Consider the following 16,119-nt stretch of genomic DNA (forward strand, 5'->3'; position numbering starts at 1 on the left):
TTAATCCTATGGGATCAGTCACCATAACTAGACTCTTCTTTTTTCAAATATCCCTCCCCCTCTTCTTTCCTATAGCTCTTACCTAGGTTCATCTCACCTGGATAATTGCACTTATTAAAATATATTCCATCTATGAATCCTGTCACTAAATTAAGCTTCCTAAAATGCCACTCTTGGCATGCCTCTTTTCTAGTGAAGAGTCAAAAATATCCCAGATAGCTTTTTAAAAAAAAACCCATCTTTTTTCCCAATTAATCCAATATTGTACCTCAATTGGCACCACTTCACTTATCCAAACTTATCATAGAACCAGATGGTTCTACCACTTACCAAGATCTATCTCTTATCAACTATGTGACTTTGGTCAACTTATGTCCCTGCTCTGAGACTCTGATGCCCCTACTGCAACCATGTCAATTTCTTTACCATCCCTTACTCGTCCTACACTCATTTCCTCCTGCTATATTTTTTATTTCAGTTATTTATTTATTTATTTTTTTAATTTTTTTTTATTTTTTTTGAAAAAGAGACACTGAGCACAAGCTGGGGGAGGGACAGAGAGAGCGAGACACAGAATCCAGGCAGACTCCAGGCTCTGAGCTGTCAGCACAGAAGCCGATATAGGGCTCAAACTCCCGGCCCATGAAATCATGACCTGAGCCAAAGTCAGATACTTAACTGACTGAGCCACCCAGGTGCCCCTTCCTGCTATATTTTTTAAAAAGCATTTTTAAGGCCTAATTTACATAATATAAAATTCACCTACTTTAGGTTTGTGATTCACTGATTTCTAGTAAGTTTACCAAGTCATACAGCCATCACCATAACCTAGTATTAGGCTACTTCTGTCACCCCAAGAAGATACATTGTGCTCATTTATAGTTAATCCCATTCTCATCTGCAGCCCCATCTTCTGTCTCTATAGATTTGCCTTCTCCAGACATTTGATATAAGTGAAGTTATAAACTACTTGGAATTTTGTGTTTGGCTTCTTTCACTTAACATAGTATACCAGGCTCATTCCTGCCTTCATCCTTTGTAGGTTCTGTATCACACCTTTCCCCTTCCTCTCTACCCACCCACATCCTTCATTGTTGCTGCTGCTGCTGCTGCTGCTGCTGCTGCTGCTTTGAGGTACAATTAGAGAAACAGCACTTTTATAACATTATCTTAGACTCACCTCAATTCACAATTTCTATTGTATTCTGAATCTCCAAGGGGCCTCTAGGCTTCAGTTGTTCCTTAGTTGCTTCACACAGTTATCTTATTTTTCTTGCCGAGAAAAAAGAAAACTCTTTATGGAAAGTGTTAGACACACTTGGGAAATAAATAAATGTTCCTTGAAAAAAGTAATGAATTGGGTATGACTACCTAGACTTTTCTTTACCAAGAACACTTTCCAAGCACCATACTCAGGTAAGGCTCACTTTAAGAGATAATTCTTTTTGGGGGGCGGGGGGCACCTGGGTGTCTCAGCCAGTTAAGCATCAGACCTCGGCTCAGGCTCAGGTCATGGGATCGTGGGTTCGAGCCCCGCGTCAGGCTCTGTGCTGACAGCTCAGAGCCTGGAGCTTGCTGTAGATTCTGTCTCTCTCTCTCTCTCTCTCTCTCTCTCTCTCTCTCTCTCTCTCCCCTTCCCCCACTCACATTCTGTGTCTCTCTCAAAAATAAATAAACATTAAAAAAATTTATAGAGAGATAATTAAAAAAAATTTTTTAATGTCTATTTTGGAGAGAGAGAGACAGAGCATGAGCGGGGAGGGGCAGAGAGAGAGGGAGACACAGAATCCGAAGCAGGCTCCAGGCTCTCAGCTGTCAGCACAGAGCCCGACACGGGACTCTGAACCCAGGGTGCTCAGATCATGACCTGAGCCGAAGTCAGACACTCAACCAACTGAGCCAACCAGGCGCCCTAAGAGATAATTTGATTCAACTACAGAAGGGAAAGATCTAGTTGCATGACCTGCTAATGTCTATGCTGCTTATGCCAAAATCGCTTGCTAATGGACTGGACACAGACCACGGCTGTTCGAAACCTTATTCTTCTATCATCAATTTCCCCCATAAACTCTCAAATCTGGGGAACTGTCAATTCCTTGATCCAATGCTTGCTGATCAGTCTCTGCTGGCACCTTAGTACATAGCTACTATCTTGCATATGGTGGGTGCTGAACAAACACGTGTATAATGAATGAATACGTGAATGCATACATAAGTGACGTATTCAATTAAGCACGCAGGACCTGGCCTCAGCAATCTCAGGAGACCTAAATAGTCAGAAGCTAGTAGTAGCTTCGGTTAAGAATTCCACTTTGGACATTGCAAATGCTAAATAAAGATCCATACTTACTGCATGTCAGTTTGTCAGAAACATAAATAAAAATAAAAGAATTTAGCTATGGAGACATCATAGGAAGCAGTACAGACCCCAAATAAAAAGCAAGTGAAAAGCAAAAAATCATGATCTCCCTACTTTTCCAGGCTAACTCACTTATGCTTTAGGGGGTTGTTATAGGTCACTTCCTCTGGTTAACATTCCTTTCTATCCCACGTTTGGTCACCTTTCTACTTTTCTCTTATCATATTTAACCTTTCAACAAATACTTGTTGAGTACCTACTGCTTGCAGGCAATGCCCTAAGGGCTTGTGATACAGTAGTGAGCAAAAGCAGAAAAAAGCACCACCCTGCATTCATGGAGCTTCCATTCTGGTGGATCATAGGTCATCATGTTTTCCTGCTTCATTGTCTGTGTGCTGGCTCCCCAAAGGCCAGAAATCAATCCTGTTATATCCACAACATCAACTCAATGCCTGCAACACAGTGGAACATTAATGCATATTCGTTGAACAGTGTGAACACATGAGCTTTCATTTATTGAACATACCAATATCTCATTTAATCCTCACACTTGCCTTAAGAGGAACATATATACCCACCCTTGTATCAGTAACATCTTGCTGTCCTGGTTCAGAGAGGTCAGTTAATGTGGCCAAGGCCACGAGTAATTAAGCAAAAGATCCAGAATTCAAATGCAATTGTTTAACCCCAAAGCTATGTTCTGCTTTTCAAAACAAAAGGATAATATAAGAATAGTCAATAGGATGAGAATTCAGCTTACCTGGATTTGCACGGACCCGATGAAAACACACCTGACTTCCATCCAGCATTTGGAAGTTAATTCCAGAAGCAGCCACCTATACTGAGACAGGATAAGATGCCAATTATGAAGTCAGTGACAAGAGAACAGAACTGTTATGTATCCTTGAAAACTAATCAGCACCTCAAAAAAGTCATTTACCATTATATCCACGTAAGCCAGTGTATTTTCCTAAAATGTTTTGGTTACCCCAGTCCTAAGAATAAAAGCGATGGGAATTTAAAAATAAATAAATAAATAACAGCCATGTTGTTTGTCCCCAAACCTAAAAATGTTGAAGTTATCCTACGTGAAAAATGTATTGTTGTTATTTACAGTGCTATATTGTTTTCTAATTATTACATGTGTCTAAATCTCATTCCCCCAAGCCTGCAGAAAATGCAAGGTCCCCGTGGACATAAATTTCTCTTATCCTCTACAGCGTCTAACACGATGCTGGGTATAGACTTAGCTCAGGGTCTAAAAAATGGAGATAAATTTAGAAAATCTGGTCCAGGGATGACTGTCTTTTCTGTCAAATTTTGCCTCCCAAGATTGTATCCCGTTACTCCATATCATTGAGGACAACGCGAGTCTTTTGTTATATCTTCACATCATTTGAAAAGGCCACGTCAGTTATTCGTCTCCTCACATGTTAGAGAGAAAAGCAGGTTTTATTTTAAAATTAGCCTTGCTCCATTTCACGAATTCGCTAGAAAAGGTGCCTAAATTCACATAAATGGTGGGCTGAATCTGTGCCGATAGGAGAGAAAGAAGGCAAGTGTGTGTGCGCACTTGTGGGTGGCTGGGCATCTTCATAAACCCCTCAGCTCCTCGGGAGGAGCTCACAGTACGTGCCATGGAAACAGTGGTTACCATGGAAAGAATGTGCCATGGCGACGGGCTGAAGAAATGCCTACGTAAAACCAACTTACCATGTAACCTTATACCTTCCAGCATTTTAAAAAATATGACAGGATTAGAGCACAGTCCTCTGGGGAGTCTCAGCCCTCACAATGATCTTCCAAAACAATCTAGAAAGCGAGATGATAAACTGCAGGGCGTTGTGTACCTTGCTAAAGGGCCTGACAAGCAGTTGGGTGGAGAAATTGCCAACATCGTTTATCTACGGACTGCACTTCACACTATTAAATATTTCCTGTTAAAACCAACAAAGTATTACAAATGAAGAGAAAACATGGGTAAAATTAACTTAAAGGGAATGGTTTCCTGACTTACTGAGATCAGAATTGATGTGTTTCATCTAACTTATCTGTTAATAGGCTTTCTTGATGCCCTCGTGTTACCATAATCTCCAAAGCACTGGACAAACCAGTACATTTGTTTATCTTTATCACTCTTTGCTTACTAAAGAACTTGCTTTTATTAAAGAGATCAATCACCTGCACACAGTTTAATAGCCTGTGCAGTACATACAAGGTAAAAGGAAAAAAAGCAAAGAAGGGTAAGGGGTGAGAGCCCTGTTTTCACAAAGCCCTAAAAGCATTCGAGAGGCAATAAAATAAACTTTCGAGATATATCTCTATCTCTATATCTACACATATATATGAAATCTTAAAGGTAAAAAACTTGATTATCAAATTTAGTAATCTAAAACATTTCTAAATGGGAAAGTGAAGGCTTAAAAGCAATCAATGTGTCTATTCTGCACTCAATTTTGTCTGGTTACTTTAATATGCAGCCAAACGATGCTAAGTGGAGAGACGTGAGTACATTATGTGTCTCATACACGGCTCCTCTCCCTTGCTTCCACGGGAGAGCCAGACATTTGTGCCTCGCAGCCAGCCACGAAACCAGGAGTCCACCCGGGTTCAATGAGGACGTGGCATCCAAGGGCCACCGTCTTAGACCTGAGACACAAGGCATTGCTGAAATGCCAGTGTGTAGCTCACTGTCCACATTGCAGAGTGAAGGGATACTGGGCGGCTTTGCTCCTGAAACCGCTCTCCTTCCGACACTGAAGAACAACCCTATCCACAATCTCTTAGTGCAAGCAACATAATATCATATTTTATCTAGTCTTCTGGGATTAAAAATATTGATTGAAATTTTCATTGGAAGCTTTTCTTAAAAGACACTTTCTTCCAAACCTCTCTTTCTACTCCATTGCCAGTCAGCTATTTTTCTTGCCAAAATGCAGGAAAGCAATTAGGCTCAAGGGTTTTATAAGCTGCACCAGTTCAGGGCAAATCTATTGAACTTTGCTGAGAAATTCTTGTTCATTCACTGTGAAAATTTTGATGGTTTTATCCTCTTTCTTGATAACCACTTAGTTTTAGAAACCTGTGTAATGTGTGTAGTGCAGGATTTAAAGAGAGGCCATCCTAATTAAAGTGTTGTGATGTTAAACCGGAAGGTGCTAAACATATTCCTTTGATAACTGCAATTTCAAGCTCCAGTATATGTAGGAAAGAACTGAAGCTGAAATACAAAGGAAATTTAGCAGAGGCAGTGATGGCTAAGAGAAAATATTAAGCTGATCTGCAAAGTGCCTCGCAGGTTTTGAGAATAAAGCAGGAGGAAGTGAAGAGCTGAGCCTTCGTCTTCCATCGGCTGTCCCTGTTGCTGGTGATTACAGCCATCTTTCACCGAGAACATATGGCCGTGTTTATAGCCATCAGGCAGCATTTCACAGAGCTACGACACCATGTGTCCACCAACTAGCCTTCCTGATTACAGTTAATTAGAGAGGAGGTGGGAAGCATTTTTTAAAATGATATTAAAGCACAAGGACGCCCAAAGTTCCCAGGCCTGTTTGCAAGACCAGGTGACAAGAGAGAGACTGATAGGAAAAGTGGAAGAAGCCAAGAGAAGCGGACATTTTGCACAACACTTTCCCTAAGAAATGAGCCAAATACAACAACAGCAAAACAAAGGAAAGAAAGCGCATGAACACAGAGACAGGAGAGCCTCACAATGCACTGTGCAAGATGTTACTTGGGAAACCTGCTAAAGCAAGAAACTACCTGAAAGTCCCTAATGCACTTTTTCAGGGGACAAATTCCAAACCCAAACTACCATAACAGCATCTCTAAGAGTCACTCTGTAGTTAGCAAATCCAAGCTGCAGGGTGTTCAATATAAAATTACATAGGGCCCTATTATACGCTATTGAACCCATTTCATGGTTCAGCAATGCTGTTTGGTCTCCTTTTAACCTCAAAGTAAAATGCAAGGCAACCTATATCACCAGGTAAATACCTAGCATGATTTAAGAGCCTCAGCTTTTCAAAACTCCCCCGTTTGAACTTGCAACATTTCCTCCATAAGCCCCTGGAAAACAGACTTGGCTGTGGAGGTTTCCAGAGGGAGTGCACTGGGCTCACAAGCAAACGAAAGCCTTAGTTTAGTAATTCTCTTCCTCCTATGGTTTACAGACTTCCCCTCCAAAGGGGTGGCTGTGTGTGGGTGTGTGTGCGTGTGTGCGCTTGTGTGGGTGGGTGTGGGTAGGTACCATTCTATCTATTACAGACACTTCTTCCTTTAGGCTCGTTTAAAAGTCTGAGAACACGTCCATTGGTAATTGTGTCATTTTTTTTCCCCTCTATTTCTCTGCTTTGCTGGAACTGGATCATAATGACATTAGATAGGTCGCATGATGGCAATTTAATGGCCTGAACTCAATCCACAGGTACATTGCTGTGGTCGCCTTGGGATCTGTTCTCATTGCTGCAACGTGACAGAAAATACCAGCAGAGTCAGAATGGATGGCCGACTGCACTGGTGAAGACAGAGCATCAGTGAGTGAAGACATTGGCTCTGAAACCCCAGGGGCAGCCCAGCAGCTGCACCCGCACTACCCCACCCCTGCTGTTAACATGGAACACTTCACTCGGCAACATTCATTTACCATGTTCTCTGCTCAGCGCTGAGGGCACAGGGGCAAACAGAACGAACACACACAGGCCTGGCCCTCAAGTGGCTTATTGTTTCTCAAGGGAAAACACATAGGCATTCACATGAGCAAATGCACTAAAACACCAGAGACACCACTGTCATAGACCCACATACATAGTATAATAGTAGCACATAATAACAGTGGAGCCGAACTGCCTTTAAACATCCAGTATGGTTGCAGCAGGAGGTCGGGGAAGCATTTATGGTCTGGAAATTTAAGAGCCCGATAGTAAATCCAAAGCACATGTAATACTTTCAAAGGCCCATGTGAGTAAAGGGATGGATTCTGAACCTCCCTCAAAGAAAAAATATGAAGATTAGATTGAAGAAATTCCCTGAACATACTGAGGGAAAAATATATAAATTCAAAACGTTATAGGGGTTATACAATTAACTAAATACGACATCAAGAGCCCTGGTGAATGCTTCCATGTTTTAGGGAAATTGACCGTCTAATTTTTTTCAGGAAACCACACGATGGTGATAATCTCTTTCACAGGTTTGTTACAATCAGAAGAGATTGTGTGTGTCTGTGTGTGCATGTGTGTGTGTATACATATATATAACATATTTATATTTATATATATATAAATTTATATATATACATATATATTTATATTAAATATAAAAATATAAATATAAATTTATATTAAAATATTTTGTAGAATCTAGGGCACCATTACAGTATTAGTAGATGCTATTGTGGCTCTATTGCTTTTAATCCTGTTTTCGTGGTAGTTAACTCTAAAACAGAGGTCAACAAATTATGGCCCATTGGCAAAATCTGGACCACAGAGGGCCACAGCCATTTATGTATTGTCCAAGGCTTTTATGCTGTAATGGTAGGTTCTGTAGCTGGACAGGGAAAATATGGCTTGCAGAGCCAAAAATATTTACTATCTGGCCCTTTACGGAAAAGTTTGATGAGCCCTTTAAAAAAATCACGTGATATCAATCTACGTTTCCTTTTTTTTTTTTTTTTTTTTTGACATTTGTGTTTTTTTGGCAGAAAACCGATTCTTAGGAAAAGTTCTGTGATCAGATAAATGGAAGACACTACATATTGTATTCCCCTCGGGGAGATTAAAAATGTACTTTGGCATATGAAAAACTTTAAGAAGTCCCGTATAAAAGAAACCTATTTAGATTCATTTCCCAAACTGAATGGGTTATGTTTTTCTCTATGAACATATATTAACAAATCTAGTAAATGAGGTGGATTGGCCACCAAAGAGCAACTCAGAGCCCACTTCTGTGCCTTCTGCAGCACAGAGGCCGCAACATTAAATACTTACAGTTCAGCCTGCCTTGTGCCTATCCTGGGCAGTGTTCCACAGCTATGGTAAGATGGGGAACCACTGGAGACAGGCACCCTTCCAAAATCAACAAGGGAGGCCTCACCTTTATTCTTTCCTGGCTGCCTTTGCCCTCCCCCTCTCCTCTTGGCCAGAAGTTAGCAGCGGAAGCAGCCACCATGTGCTTCTAGGACCAGTGAATGAAGGCAAAGCCTTACATTTTAGAGAACGGTGGAGCACAAAGATGGCAAAAGCCTAGGTCCTCGACTGCATCACTGAAATACTGCTCTAAGCCAGAGCTGCCTACTCCTGGACTTCGTACCACATCGAATAAATAAACACTTTCTGTTTATGGCAGTGTAGGGAAGTACTTCTCAGGCTTTAATATGTGTGCAAATCACCTGGGGATTTGTTTCAATGCAAATTCTGATTCAGTAGATGTGGTGTGGGGACCTTCCCCACCTCCCAGGTGATGCAGAGGCTTGTCTGCGAATCACACGTTGAGTAGCAAGGTGATAGGGTTTTCTATTCTTTGCAGCAGAATACCGTCATAACTGATAGGTCCTCTGGAATTCATCTTGCAGGGAGAATACTTTGGGAAATTCTGAAGGAGGCTCATCATAAGCTCCCTATTTTCATGAGGCATTTAGAAGGGAGAGTCCACCTACCATACCATTCAAAGGATTTGGACTTCCTTCCTGCATCATTTCTCATACAATATATTTCTCAGTATGGACCATGAGGCCGTGCAAATCTACAGTGAACCACTGTGTGAGGAGGTGATACTTTCCACACATGTCCTTGGTAATAATGAAGAGATAATAATGAAGAGATTATTCTTTGAACGTCATACAGAATTATAGAGTCCTTTAAGATTTATCCGATCCTTTATTTATAGGTATGGGATCTAATGGCAAGAGAGGCCAACTGATTCCCCAAGTCACACAGGAAGTGGAGTGGGGAGGGCAGGGCTGGGTGGGAGTGCACCTGCTCATCAAGGTCTCCGTGCATGGATCCGTCCAATATTATCTCCCACTTTGCACAGAGAACATTTTCAAAAGAAACCGTGGGCTCCTCTGTAAAAGTGTGCCCCTTATATCACATATACATGACATACCAAGAGGAAAAGATCAAGTTCACATTTCCAGACTCTTCCTGCTCCCTGTGTATTAAGTGACAGCAAAGCCAGCCGTTTCCCTTCTCATCATGATTAACCCAGAGCGTTGGCAAATCCCCAACCTATTTAGAGATACAGATCCGCGAGGGAGGCTTTCCTCATTCTTTCTCTAAAATGTAGCTCCACTTGACCTAATTGGGGTTTGGGGAGATTCCAACTCTCACTTTTTTTCATTTTTCCAAGTTAAACCATGGGTTTGACAATGGGGCGTGTGAAGTATTTCCTACCGTCTTTATTAATTAAAGGAAAAATTTTCATCTTAGAGTCTTGAGAGTTTTAAGAACAAATGAAAAGTGGAGGAAATTCAGGAAGGGCTAAAATAGCTGAAATGTTCTATTTTTTCTTTTTAATAATTGGTGCTAAAGAAGGAATATGGGCTTTAGATTTTAAACGCTATCATTGAAAGCAAGAAGGTAGCTTCTAAGTGTTTTGACATGCAGAGGAAGGGATCAGGGACCAGCCGGCAATAACTTTGTCCTGCTCGTGTGTTTGATCCCACACCCATGCCTATGCTCTGCCTGCAGGCTTTTAACATAAAGTACTGCTCCTTCATTCTGTGGCTCTCCCTGTTCATTGGGTTCGTTAGGATCCTTTAATTAGTCACCAGTCAATTTTATTTTAAATTTGTATGATAATCTGGTTTCAAAGCTTAAGTAACTAAGGTCAGATTTAAAAGGTGATTTCCTCAAGGCCATAAAGCCAGACCATTGCATTCCCTAAAAATAGCCATCAAAACTTCTAAATCTTTGTCCTTGTCAATGATTTGAACACAATTTCTGTTCCAAGGACTCTAATGTGACACTAGAGTAAGCATTTACCTACCCAGGAAGAAGTTGCATAGTCCAGAAGGTCCACAGATCTGGATTTTAGACTCAGCTCAGACCCTCACTGGGAACCCAAGCAAGCCCTTTATGCTCGGAGGTTCTTAATTTTATTATCTGTAACCTAGGGATATAGGGCATATGATTATCTTACATGGTATTATGGGTTAAATTGCATCCTCCAAAAAAGACATGTTGATGTCCTAACACCCCTGTGCCTATGAACATGACCGAATTTGGAAATAGGATCTTGCAGATGTAACCAAATTAAGATTAGGTCATTAGAGTGCGCCCTAATCTAATATGACTAGTGTCTACATAAGAAGAAGAAAATGCCATGAGAAGACAAACAAAGGGAGAACCATGTGACCAGAATAGCAGACAATGGAGTGATATAGCCACAAGCCAAGGAATGCCAAGAGTTATAGCCACCTCCAGGAGCTAGGAAGAGGCAAGGACGACTTCTATGGAGAGTCTCAGGAGGAACATGGCCTTGTTGACCCTTTGATTTGGAATTTCTAGCATCTAGAACAATAAGTTTCTGCTGTTTTAAGCCACCAAGTTTGTGGTACTTTTTTAGAGCAGCCTAAAGAAACTAATACACATGGTAAAAGTTACTTTGCAAATGTGATTAAGATTCTTGAGGTGGGAAGATTATCTTAGATTATCTGGGTGAACTCCATGTCATTACAAGTGTCCTAAGGGCCCTTATGAGGGGAATATTTTGAGATGTGAGATATGAGAGGAGAATCTGAGTCATAAAAGGAAGGAGATGTATGACAATGGAAGCAGAGGACCAGAGTCAAAAAGAGATTTGTCAGAGATTTTAAGATGATATGGTACCAGCTTGAAAGATAGAGGAAAAGACCATAAACCAAGGGATGCAGCAGGTCCCTCGAAGCTGAAAAAGACAAAGAAACAGACTGCCATCTAGAGCCTATGAAGGTTTGGGGGCACCTGGGTAGCTCATTTGGTTGAACGTCTGACTCTTGATTTCAGCTCAGGTCATGATCCCAGAGTCATGGGATCGAGCACTGTGTTAGGCTCCACGCTGAGCATGGAGCCTGCTTGAGATCCTTTCTCTCTGTCCCTCTGCCCTTCTCCTGCTCATGCGTGCACTCTCTCTCTCAAACAAACAAACAAAAACTTAAAAAAAAAAAAACACTTATAAAAAGGTTGGGGGAGGAGTCTAAAAAGATTTCATAGCCTGGCTAGCACCTTGGTGAAAATCATTTTGGACTGTCCTCCAGAAAAGTAAGATTATAAATTCTTGCTGTTTTAAGCCATTATGTGTATGGCAATTTGTTATAGCAGCAGTAGGAAACTAATACAAGATAAAAATTTTCCTGGTTAACCCCTAAACTTGTTTTACTAAAGACAAAGCTAAAAAAATGTTTAAAAACCAAACACTTATTTTAGTATTGTCATGGTTCTAATTAATTTTAAAGATATACTAGGTACTCAGAACCAAACTGTTAAATGAATGGATAAACAAGTGAATCGAAATAGTTTTAATTCTACAAAGACACACTGACCAAATTGTGTTTAACAGTAATTCTGAAAGGGCAAAGAGCTTATAATAACAGCTTCTCCAATACATAGCACAGTGGCTTTCCTAAATACAAGCCTTCTCTAAACGTTCCTTTACTTGATTAATCAAAAACAAAGAAGGTCCTGGGTGCATGGGTAGCTCAGTGGGTTAAGTGTCCCAGTCTTGATTTCCACTCAGGTCTTGATCTCACAGTTCATGGGACCGAGCCCCACATTGGGTTTATGTGGAGCCTACGGGACTCTCTCTCTCTCCCTTTCTCTCTGCCCCTCCCCCACTTTCTCTCTCTTTCTCTCTCTCTCTCAGAATAAATAAGTGAACGTTTAAAAATTTGTAGAAATTTAAAAAATTAAACACACACACACAAAGTTCCTAGGAAGACCACATAGCCATTGGGATTGAAAGAAGGCAAGAAAAGGGTCCTGAATAAGTTCTTCCCTAGAGTATGCCAATATCCCTACAATCCTCACCCACTGAGAATATCAGAGTTTACAGAATGTGACCAGTTTCCTTTCCAGTAACTTTACTTCTTCAGATCACTCCTGATGCCTACTTAGCAGCTAGACTCTTCCTTATAAATAGCCATGTTTTTGGCACATTAGGGCATTTCCCCTCTCAGGACTGGAGACAGATGTTCAAAGGATGATCCTAGCTGACAAAGCAACATCTGGCATTTAGCGTCTTGCTGTGACTGATTGTCTGATATATCACCCCAAAGTGAGGAGCAGCAGAGCCCTAGAATGTGAAATGGATCGTGTAGTGCCAAAGCTTCACTAAATGTGGAGACTTTGTATGTCAGAGCAGAGGGGAGAAAGAAAAAAAAACACACTGTAGTAAACCATGATCAGTTTCATGACTCCAGAAGCCAAACCTAAGTAAGCTTCAAAAAGTTTATGTGGGAGCCATTTGAGAGATACAAAAAAAATGTAAGTAAAAGGCTTGCATAAAAATATGTTACTATCTGGTTGTTATTCCTAAAGCCAGTAGCAATGGTCTGGCTACTTGGCTTTGGTCAAAACCATATATTTTGTGATTCAAGACACAAAAGGTCTTTTTCCACTGGAGTCACCCGCATGTGATGTTAGAAAGAGATGTAATCTTGGGCAAAGTACTTCATCTGCAACTTAGTGTCCAAATATGCAAAAGTGGGTTCATTTCTACCTTATTAGATGGTCATGAGAATTATTTGAAATAACTTATATAAAGTGCTATCATAGCATCTGGCACAGAATTATGTTCTTAAATGATGAACGTTTATTGATCAGTTACCATGTGGTGGATGGGCACTGTGCTAAGGGCTCTGGCTACGTTATGGAAGGTAACAGAGTGTGGTGGTTCCAAGCACAGACTGCCTGGGCTCCTATCCCAGCTCTACCATTGACTTTTTATACAACCTTGGGAAAGTAACTTAACTTCTGTGTGTGTCAGTGTCCCCATCTCTGAAAGCAGATAGTGTTATATCAACTTCACAGATTTGTGGTCAGAAATAAATAAGCAGACATGTTCGATGAACTTATTAACAGTGCCTGGCACATGATAAGCATCTATAAGTGTTAGTTAATATTATTATTGCCCCTTTAATCTTTGCAACCCTTTGCTGTTGATACTGTCATTAGATTTATTTGGTCAACAAAGAAGCTGAGTTGAGACAGTCTAAGTGAGCTGTGGAACCAGGATTCAAGTAAGGTGGTCTTGCACTTGGTCCAAAACTGGAGGCAATTTAGTGATGCTGGAAGCCAGAGCCACCAAATCTTTTCTGACCTTTCCTCCACCCTTTCCAAAATGAACTGACTTTATGACTCTGGCGAACTTCTTAAGCACTCTGTGTCACATTCGTATAATGGGGAAAATATTGATGCCTCATCAGGTGATGAGGATTTAATAACATGACCCAACAAATTCCATATCACAGAGCCTGGCACATAGAAAGTCCTCAATATATGTTAGCTACCATAATAAATAACATTACCAAAAGCCCTGAAGGCTACCAGTCATTTTGTGCTGTACTACCTTTTGGGGAAAAAAAAATGCAACCAAGTTTTAATTCTCAGTGCTTATCGAGGACATTTTCCTCACTGTGACATTGTCCTAGGACTTTTCTGTAACAGCAGTCTGATTAGCTCTGGAAAAACACCTGGCCTTGGGAAATAGTCTTTGTGTCTTGCAATGATGGACAACACCTGGACCTTTTCTAAGGCTTACCTTGGACTGGGTTTGATGATGAGCAAAGTACCAGCTTGGTCAATGCAGAAATAACTGCTGCTGCTGGCAAACAAGTGACTTTACTGGTCCTGGAGTATTCACTAGTGTAGACCTGGTGGATGGAAACTAAACAGTAGTAGGTGACATCATGGTACCAGGCAACTGGCTGGAAAAGGAAAATCGTTCAAGGTTAAGCACAGGGTGGGGACTATTGGTGATAAAGCAGCACAACCTCCATGGGGGCAAATTGTATTCTCTGAATCATTAGTATAACTCTTGTACTTTTCACACAGTGTCTAAAATGATGGTGGGATAATTGATTTTGCATTAGCGATTTCGAGCATAGTATGTAAGAAATATTACAAGCCTACTCCCTAGTTGCTTGCCAAAGCAACCTTTAGAAACTGATAAGAAAACCTATTCTTTTTTTTTTTTTTAAGCACAACAAAGGCCCTTCGTATCCCAGATACTGCAGAACAGGACCAGCCCCTCCTCACAGGTTGGTGGTACCCTATTAACTCGGAGTTGTTGGCTGTGACCCGTCAAGTAAGTATTCATCGAATTTGTCAGGTTTGGGGGCAGAATACCCAAAACCTGGGTGGTGGGAGTGGATCTAAGTAAACCCAAAGTTGGCTAAAATAGAGTTCTGTTGTTTCTGTGTGGCAAATAGTTCCGCAAGCAAGTGTCCAGAGACACCTTTACAAATTGTGAGAAATGGACACCCAGAGAGCATCTGTCTAGAGTGATGTGAGCAGATGCAAGTCTATGTCACCATTACTGAAGTCCCTCTCCTCTCTCAGAGACACTTTAGAATTCGGGAGGCTTCAGGGGTGGAAGCCATCACTCTCTAGCTTGTCACGTTTGCCCCTAAGATCCCAAATTTCCAAGCCACTAGTAGTCCCTGCAGGACTGATGCTCTTATCTGCCCTACATGAATACTGTGGTAGGACTGGAAGCACCTTGTGTGGGGTCCAGCCTTCCTTGGAGCATCTTCCCCTGTGGAGCTCAAAGCCCTTGTGATGCAAAGAACACGCCCCTCATCCCTGACCTGATCTCTGACTTTGCTGCTTCTCAGAGACAGCTTCTCTTTTGCCTCTTTCACCATACGGCTGGGTGTGGGAGGGTAGAGCCTTCAGGAGACTTGGTAGTTTGACATTTTCCCCAAAACATGCCTCTGAAAACTTCTCCTGTTAGGAGACTTCCACATCTAGGAGCAACTTATTCCATCATTGAGCACCTCTGACCGTTTCTAAAGTTGAATCCCTGTCTTTTACCCACTGGTCTCAGTTGAACCCTCAGCAGCACCCTGACAATGTCCAACCTCAGAATAGTGAGGAAAGTTCATCCAGAGTACTGCATAGTAATGACTGCTATTGGCACCACAGTCATGGGGTTGGGTTAATTCTTGATATCTGACAGGAAATCCAGTGGCGCCATTAAGAATTGTCAAGGCTGGATGAATCCATCTTCTAAACTATAATCCTTCAAAAATTTGGAGCCCTTCTTCAGGCAGAACAACACCAGCTCCTTCAGAAATTTATTTCATGTCCCAACTTAAGTTCTTTCACAACATTGTTGTTGTTGTTGTTGTTGTTTTCTGAGCAAACGCCACTGTCCCCACCTCCCTCTTAAGATAGAGGATACAGAATTTATCACAAAAAATGTGAAGATGACTATGTGGGAAATGCTGGATGATGAGTCTCCCACCTGCAAAGATAGTCCAACAAAAGGAAATGGACTATAAGAAGACAGAAGACGTGATTTGGATACAATAAAGAACTTGTGAATTTACTTTTAATTCAGTAAGCTTTAGGCCTGCATGCCTTCAAAAAGTCAATCTTTCTCTTCCTTCTCCTACCTCTTCTTTACTACACTAATGCCAACTATTTTTTTAATTTGAGGTGGCATCTCTTCCGGGCAGACTTCCCTAACTCCTTTAGTCAGGGTTGGGTGCTCCTTCCAGACTCCCGCCACACCTGTGCATGTCCCTGTCAAAGCACCTTCCACCTGCTTTAGATTGT

At 41.3% G+C, this 16,119-nt stretch overlaps 1 long non-coding RNA gene across 1 annotated transcript in view; it reads right to left on the minus strand.

The window, feature by feature from the left end:
• Positions 1-1,620: 1,620 nt before the first annotated feature.
• The window catches only part of LOC109271892 (uncharacterized), a 34,178-nt gene continuing 19,679 nt past the window's right edge, over positions 1,621-16,119 (minus strand). The window contains exons 9-11 of the long non-coding RNA XR_002082155.2: positions 14,099-14,264; positions 3,120-3,200; positions 1,621-2,811 (exon numbers count right to left, since the gene is read on the minus strand). This is a non-coding gene — a long non-coding RNA (uncharacterized LOC109271892). The remainder of the gene's footprint in view (positions 2,812-3,119; positions 3,201-14,098; positions 14,265-16,119) is intronic.

Source organism: Panthera pardus, unplaced genomic scaffold, assembly GCF_024362965.1.
Source record: "Panthera pardus isolate Hobbes unplaced genomic scaffold, ASM2436296v1 HiC_scaffold_11, whole genome shotgun sequence".
NCBI lineage: Eukaryota > Metazoa > Chordata > Mammalia > Carnivora > Felidae > Panthera > Panthera pardus.